This window comes from Stegodyphus dumicola, chromosome 7, assembly GCF_044657685.1.
Source record: "Stegodyphus dumicola isolate Sdum_Otavi_A_Nest chromosome 7, ASM4465768v1".
Taxonomy (NCBI): Eukaryota; Metazoa; Arthropoda; class Arachnida; order Araneae; family Eresidae; genus Stegodyphus; species Stegodyphus dumicola.
In genome coordinates this window covers 200,837,599-200,846,690 of record NC_140774.1, presented here as the reverse complement: position 1 = coordinate 200,846,690, position 9,092 = coordinate 200,837,599, and the positions used below count along the sequence as shown (strand labels likewise).

General features: G+C 35.1%; 1 non-coding gene across 1 annotated transcript; it reads left to right on the top strand.

Moving 5' to 3' along the window:
- The first annotated feature begins 4,274 nt into the window (after window positions 1–4,274).
- LOC118182653 (U1 spliceosomal RNA) lies at window positions 4,275–4,436 on the top strand. The gene has a single exon (XR_004757098.1). It is a non-coding gene; the product is annotated as a U1 spliceosomal RNA (small nuclear RNA).
- Window positions 4,437–9,092: the final 4,656 nt, after the last annotated feature.

The window sequence follows — 9,092 nt, the reverse complement described above, 5'->3', positions numbered from 1 at the left end:
TTCTAGGCCGAAAGAGCCCTCTGTCAATCAAAAACAAAGCTCTTCTCTATACTTCCATCATTCGACCAATATTTTTATGTGCTTGCACCATCTGGGATACAGCTGCAGAAACACACATAAAAAAACTTCAAAGCTTCCAAAGTAAGACACTGCATTTAGTCCTTAATGCAGCCTATTATGTCCGTACTGATGTGATTCATTCGGATCTTAACATTAAACCCATAGATGCTGTTATTAAAAAACTTAGTCAAAATTTATCCCTCAAAATTGAACAGACTGATAACCGTGAACTTCAACTGTTACCGGCCTACGATCCTTATTTGCAGCTTGCAGAAAAGATCTCGCTCCATCATGGGATGCGAATACGTCATCTATCCTCCAGCTAAAAGGCATAGACACCCCCGTAGCCTGTAGTTCCATGCAGGCTAGGCCCAGTATAAAAGCGGTATATGGAATGGAATCTGTTCTCATTTCCAGCGCCCGGCCCATGAAGGACGTACTTAGCCATGTAATTGCTCTACCATTCTCCTACTCCAGTATTACTGAAAAGTGACCACCTCTGCATTCTTATCAATCTGTTCACTATTTATTACATTATACCCTGTATAAACTTTTATTTCGAGGGGAGGCCTTCACGAGTGAAGGTTGTTTGCATCTACACAGTGATCTGGCTTTTACCATGTGCTATTTCTATAGACGTATGTCCCATTTCTTGCGCATTCACAATACCTAATGAACATCATTCGGTCATTGTTAACCAAGCTTACATTATTCTTAAGTCGTTTGGTCATGAAGTAGATGATCCGGACAACAAAGAGATTTTTGAAGCTCTACAAAAAGTAGATGTTTTACAAGAGGAATTAAGAAATGGCAAGCCCGTGAAATCGGCGCTACGCAAAGCTGAAAAGACTTTCTACGCCATAATGTCAAAGGAACATTATGGTCCAGAGCAATTTTATGAAAAAGATTACTTTAAAGACTATCCAAAGAGTGACCCAACTGTGAAGGAATTCAATAGAAGACAAGCTGACAGAAAGAGAAAACCGTTTCTCAAACCTGATAAGCCTAAAGATGATGAATGGAAAACTCCGACCAAAGTCGCAAAGAAAATCACCACTCAAGAACTGGTAAAATCCAATACCAAAACGCCTCCTGTTGCTGCCTCCACTGCCGAGGAAGTCACGAAGAACAGCTTCGAAGCACTTACTACAGCCCCTGCTCCTGTAACCATGGACTGTGTTGAGATTGCAGAGAAAGAAGTTATTGAAAGTTTGCATGAAACGGCGAACAAGACTGATGATAAAAATGTAAGACCTCCTCCGATTATCTGTCCTAGACCAGAGGTGCAATGGAGCGATCTGAGAGGAAAGTTCAACAAACACGGCATTATGGATTACGTCAAAGTCCTGACTAGAGACAAAATCACTCTGATTTTTAACTCTATTGACCAAAGAGGCAGAGCCTTAGCTATGCTCATGAAGGATGAGGTGCAATTCAGCACGTTCAGGCAGAAGAAAGAAACACCTCTAAAAGTTGTTATCTGCGGTCTTCCTGAAGACTCAGCTATTGATGAAATTAAAGCTGAACTTATCAAAGATGGATTTCCTGTGCTTAGCGTGTCGCAGTTCACAAGGAAAATCGAGGGAAAGGAAGTAAAGCTTCCAGTTTTCTTTGCTTCATTCAAGAGGAATGACGAAGGCAGAAAGAAAATGCTGCTTGATCTACGAGTCAAGTTCCGAAGATTCCAAGGCAACCGAAACACAATGATTTGCTTTAGGTGTCAGCGGTATGGCCATGGCCAAATTTTCTGCAATAATGCACCTAGATGTCTCAAGTGTGGACACGGTCACCTGACCTACACCTCCAAACTTCCTAAAGATCAGAAACCTACTTGCCCGAACATATTGCGACATCAAAGTTGTGCGAATTTCGGCCGAAAATTCGTGAAACAGCTACTAAGAAGAAACTGAATCCTGCGCGGCAAACTATCAGATGCATCGCCGCCGTTGTCTGAATCCTTGACTACGAAAGATGTGAATTTACCGACAAAATCCCACTCAGATGCTACACCTGCAAAAACGGACACTACGATAGATGAAAATCTGCAGTTGATTGCAAAGATGCAAGCAAATCGAATCTCCACAAGGAAAAGTTCTCCTTGCTTTAGGAATGGTTGAAGAAATGATGAAAATGGACTTGTAATTTCTCCCTTTCTCGGTAAGATGATTTCACTAGTTTCTATCTTCTAGTTCCTTAAACTCCGATGGATGGCGCCACCTGACGGATCTGACTCGCTGATGTGCTTCATCCCCAGGTCTGAAGCCCCTCCTCCACTTGTGATGTCATGCTGTCACCTCCCTTTTTCCACCTCCTGACTCCTCACCCACCAGTCTTGACTTTTCACCGTCATGCGCCCTTCGGTCTTAAGCGTCAAGAGCCGGAAACATTGCGTTATAACAGCAATATGCCGGCATAATCGATGATGATGTATAAATTTTCAACGTTTGGTCAGTGGAACTATGCTCCACCCAGTACAATTTTATGCCTCAACTATTATGCCTACGCTATTCTGTTGCTCTAAGACACGGAGGAAGGAGGACACTCAGCCGTAGTACCTACGAGGAGAAAATTATGCCGAAGTTTTATGCTACAGATATGTTAAATTTCTTTTACGATGTGAAAGTTATGCTTCAGATGTTAAATCGCTATTTTGCCCAAGTTATGGCACTGTTACATACTGCCACATCGGATGTCATTCAACACTTCAAGTGTACAGGTTTATTCCAATAATTGGATTTTTTTTTTTTTTTTTCCACTTTTAGGATTCCTACTAAGGACAGTTATTGATAGGTAAGACCTAAGCTGCCCTGGATAATTCCTCGCGAAAATTTAATCTTTACTTCACTATAATTAGTGCCATATGCCAGTGAGCCTATTAATTTGTAAAATCTTTGCTTTCCGCTTTAGTGTCGTATTTATGTGTTACAAAATTTTTTTAAAAAATACATAAAATTAAAAAATGCAAAAAAGTTTAAAATCATAAAACTTCCAAAAAAAATCAACACTTGATATTTCCTATTCCTAACCTTTCTCCAGCTAATGTAGCTTCCTCTAGTGTGAATCATGATAACCAATTAGGCAATTTTCCTATTTCTGCTCACTACTTAGATATTTTTCTGATGTGGAGGTACATGGTTTTAAACCATATGCACTCCGTAACTTATTGGCATTGGCATCAAACACTGTACCTTCAATTGACGGCGAAGCAATGAAAAGGTACAACATATTATAATGTCTAATATTAATTAATGAGGAAAAAATCCCTTTTTTTTAATCAGACAAAGAGAGGTTTTGAAAATCACATAAGTTTCTAATCATATTATCAAATAAAACAACAATACAAAAAAAATATGAAAGGTTTAAGATTTTAATAGTCACCTAGAAGGGTTCATTAAGGTTTTTTACGCTCTTGCTCAGCTCGCATGCTGCTATTACACTCCCTCCCACTAACCCTTTTTTTTTTTCTTTTTAGCTTTATTATTAAGCATCATTTGCTTCGTACTTACACCACATGCCATTCAACAGCAAAATTACAAAAATTTTATAAGCAGCAGAGGAGTATATGTTTAAAATTCCCGACGTAGCGTTAAGTGTTGGTATACATTTTTCTGTCTTTTCTCAGTTCATCATATCAGTGTTCAGTTTTCTTACCAAGTAACAAATTTTACAAAACAAATTTTCTCTTTTTATTATTAACGTTTTGTGTGGTTACTTTATCAAATATCATGTTAAGCCATATAAAAGCCATATAAAATTCGATTAAAGTGCAAAATCACAAAGTATTTAAAACCAGCTTATCATTAGAATTTACGATACAGAGCCTCGTGCACTGGAAATAATAACGTTTTATTATGCACCGTGTTGCCACTGCTACTTTTCAAGTCGTTGAGTTTTACAAAATATGAAATAGAAAATAAAACAAATTCAAAATTCGGGCTATGCTATTTAAATTGCAAGGACTAGGTTTTCCAAATTGCATCGCTCTAGGAACCGTTGTTTTTTCCCAGTGCAAGAAATAGGTATACATTCATGCAAATTCTTCATTATCGAAGCACCTTAAGGAGGATACAAAGCTATATTTATTGGCGACGCAAAATGCCGCTTTGGGTCTAATATCCCAATAGGAGCTTTTTAACATCCCCTTTGAACGTATAACCACCACTATTTGTATCTAATATTTGTGTTTTCGATTTCTCGTCGTTGTGATTGGCAGCATACTTACCTGGCACTGGGGACGCCTTGATCAAGAAGGAGGCTCCCCCGAGCAGAGGACTCTCATTGCACTTCGAGGGTTTGACGTTCGCCACATCCGCAAATTGCGGTTGCTTGGGGTGCATAATTTTTGGTAGCTGGGATTGCGTTCGCGCTCTCCCTGTGTTTTAAGAGAAGTACTTATATGAAAACACTCTTAACATTTTATACTGCAGCTAACACTGATAAGTCGATTTAAAGGCACACGTTCATAATTTTTCACTTTCAGAACATCTCAGCCTACTGAACTAGTAATATAGCGATGAGGATAAAATTATTAAATGAATGTGGACATAGCATGTAATAAAATTAGAAAATATACTGCAGTTTCCAGCCCAAATGGCTATTAATTTCGTTTTGGCATTTTCGCGTGGTCCACTATAGAACCCGGCCTTTCACTTATCACAGGTGCAATATGGCAAATGCAGATGGTGAGTTCAATGTAGCTAGTAAAAGTGGAGGATAAGCAGTAGTGAGAGACATTATGAAAATGGCGTGAAACTGCTTAAAGAAATGAAATAATGAAGAATCTGTATGAATTGTAAAGTAACAACGGTGCCCAGATATCAAATTCTGAATAACATAGTCCTCCACTCTAATACGGGCACCTGGAAATCAAAATTTGTTTTATTATCTATTTCTTACTTTGTAAAACTTTTAAGAACTTTGTATTAACAAACTGAAGGATTCCGATTTCAAAGCGGGCAATTGCAACACTGTACGAAACTACAAAAAACATCATCTCCACAGCGAGACTGTGTATCGGAAATTCTAAAGATAAGATATGCTCTTTTTAAATACTTTGCAATATTGCTGCTAAATGGATTTCATCGTTTAAGTGCGAAGAACACGATATTTAATAAATAAAGGTTAAAAAAACGTTGCCCCCTTTCTATGTTTCTCGTATTGTGATAAAACAACGGTACCTAGAGCCATTAAATAGCGTAGGACTCCACCCGAATATGGGCTTCTGGAAGACCTAATTTCAATTTTGTTTTATTATCTAGTTCATATTTTATAAAGCATATATATTAGATTTTTTGAATAAGAAAGTAAACGATTTCAAAGCGAGCAATGACAACAGTGTACGGGAGGAAAAAAAAAGAAACGTTTACATCTCAAGCGCGCGAGACAGTGTATGGGAAATTCTAAAGATATGCTCATTTTAAAATTATTTTGCGATATCGCTATTGAATTGAATTTTATGGTTTAAGTGCGAAGAACACATATTTAATAAATAAAGGTAACACACAAAGCATTAAAAAAACGCTTCTTTGGGCGTAAAATCTGAAAGCTTTCAGATTTATTTATTTATTTATTTATTTTAAACAGCTATAAATACAATTAAGGCGACAGGGGTACAGATTGTAATAACAAAAGAAATACTGTTGAAAGCAAACAGGCATACTAATTTTTAAAACATTTTATGAAATGGAAGATAATGCCCAGACATCTGCATAAAATCTATAATATTAAGTCAGAATCCTTTATCGTATTGCGGCTAGCTCTCATTATTAAACACAAAATGCAGAACTTGACAAAGATTTATCAGCTAAGATTACTTCTCTCTTTTCATCAGACTTTAACAATGACCCAAAAAGGCACTATAAGTTTAATATGATTTATCAACAGAGATGGTCAAGGCGGAATAGCGAAACATTTTATAAGCTATTATATGAATATGCTTGTAGACTAACATCAGAAAGTTATACAACTTCTGTAGATTTCAAAAGTGAAAAAATATGTAACATGATTCTTTAAAAAATATTGAATGTTTGATTTAGATATATCATTTATTTAGATATTATCATTTATTTTAGATATATCATATATTTTAGATATATATGTTTTATTTAGATATATCATTTTGATTTAAATAAATCACATTAAAAAGTGAAAACATAATATTCTTAAGAACTGCATTTGCTGCTTTTAAATATTTTAGTTTGTTGATTAATAACAGAAAAATTAAATATGGTAAAATAATATCTCACCCTTTCTCGAATGGCAAGACACTCGATTGAGACTACGCAAAATCTAAATTTGAGACCCTTAGCCCTTTAAGCATTAAAATTCAATGCTAAAATCTTCTGGCATTTTTAATTTTGTGAACTATTTTAGTAATGTTATGAATTAAATGAAACACTTTCGTTTCTTGAAAAATATGTAGTTAGTATTAAAAAGTAATGGTGTCCGACAATGCAATTTTTACAAATTTAGAGAGAAATAAATTTCAGCAACAGGACAGAAAATATAATTAATCTAGACTTCAAAACTCTCTGAATTATATACGTACAACCAAGGCCAACTGATACTCAAGGCTTGCCAGTGTGAAAATATTCTTTTGTGTTTTCGGTGCCCTCCGTGAAATTTCTACTGACCACAAGAGGGCGCTACTCTTCCGCTACGTTAACAATAAGCAAAATGGTATGTATCCGAGACAAATAATTGTCTTGTTCTATGCGAAATTTAAAAACGATTAATATGTAGTAGTCAGAAATTATACATTTCTTTTTAATAAAAATATTTTTATTTAGAAAGAAAGCATGAAATTTCAAGTTAACCCAGTATTCTTTTTTCATATATAACCATCAGGTAATTGATTCTGAGTTTAATACCTGCTTGCATCTAGATATACGCTATTTTTAATTGTACTTATTACAGTTTCTTATTCTAATTTAAGGGTAATTTAGAGCACATGTTTTACTTTTAAATAATTTATATAGTACGAAGTTAGCAGGTAGCTTCGGAACATAAACTATTTCAGCGCAAATTTTTCATCGTATTGATATCAGTTGTGCTTGCAACAAAATAATTTGGATACACTATTAAATATGTAATTAGAAATGATGAAAGTAAATTTGTTAATACATAAGAGAAAAAGTATTTCTAAAAGAAATTTGGCTTCAGGTACTGAAAATTTTTCTCCTTTTTAATTAATATAAAATATATTTTTAGGAAATATTAAAAAATAAAATTTTAATTAATGCAGATTTAGAGCTCTGACGAGTAAACGTAACACTACAGATATTCGAAATAATACCAAGCATTTCTATATCACCGACAGCATATAATAATAACATACATGAGATTAATCACAATGAATCTTATGTAAAATTTAAGGCTTGTTAGTGATGAATACCAAGTATTCCAATATCACCTAAAGCATATAATAATAACATGTATGACATTAATCACAATGAATCATATTCTCCCTCTGCCCCAAATTAGTTGCTATATTTCAGTGCTGATTATTGATACTGAGGTGTGTGTGTGTGTGTGTATTTAATTATGGCAAAGCACACTAGGGCTATCTGCCTACGGGGAGGGATGCCTTCGTGGAGGACTTTCTAAGGGAAACTGGCTCGTATACACGTTACACATGGGGAAAACCACGAAAACACCCATGCAGCCAGCCCGTTCACGGGATTCGAACCTCGGACCGAACTACCAGTGTTCAGCGACTTTACCGCTCGGCCGCTGGTGGGCCTATTGATACTGAAGATTTTATGATTTTTGTTTGCACATTTTCCAGAAATTTCAGGGTGGTACGTTATCAGTCAAGAACAAATTTACCAAGCATTCCCTCCTTAAATCAGTACCAAATTAGATTCAAAAATCCAGCTTTCTCACACCCTTAAGCCACGCCCTATTTTGTAAGGACTCTGCCATCAATAATCGATTAAAATCTTCAGGCTACTTAAACGTAAATTCAATGGTCTGTCTTGTCTATACGAGTCAGTTTTATCTTAGAAATTCGTCCATGAAGGCATTCCTCACCTTAGGCAGACAGCCTTCTAGGCTTTGCCTCAATCACATAAACACGATCTTTCTGAAATAAGGGCGGTATAGTCCTTACAAAATGGGGCGTGGTTTATTAGCGGGGGAACCGTCTAAACTTGCGTTCAAAACTGTCCCAAAATTTTTGTGGAATTTTGTGTTTGCTACGTTTGTGGAAAGTAAAAACTGAGAATGAAAATCTAGTATACAGCGTTACATTCCCTGTAGTACATGTTTTAATTTTACTGATGTCCATCTACTAAACTGCATCGAAAGTTATTTAAGACCCCACCTACTTGAAATGTAGGATCTAATTTGGGACAAAACTTTCGACCTAATTGTAGCAACTAGTTTGGGACGGAGGGAATATAAAATTTTGAGATTGCTAGTGTTGCATACCAAGTATTTCGATATCATTGACAGCATATTTAAAAAAATAAAGCTATATTCCCTAAAACAGAAAGTATTACCTCTATTAATTAAATATATATATATATATATATATATATATATATATATATATATATATATATATTGTATGATCTTAAATTCACTTAGTTCAAAATCTAGTTATTTTACTTATATGGTTTCGACATGAATCTCTGTTACTTAAAGTGCAACCACAAAACACTCAACCAGGTAGACACAAATTCGTGCACAGCATATTGATACATCACACTAATTAAAATGAGATATATGCTTTAAAATTTTGAAGCTATTCTGGATCAAAAATAACAATACTAAAAAGTAATAAATTTCGTAAAAAAGCTAACACAATTAGCATTTCTTATAAAATATATACGTGGATGCATTCTTAAATTTTAATTGCATTAAATTCATATATATATAATAGGTCATGCAGAAAACAGAGATTATCTCCAGGGTGATAAAAAAAATTATAATATTTTTTTTTTCAGGAAGACGAAAAAATGACATGAAGCTGAACACACGTACATGCACATATTAAGAAGCTTGTTTATATACAAAAGCTGAGGAAAAGG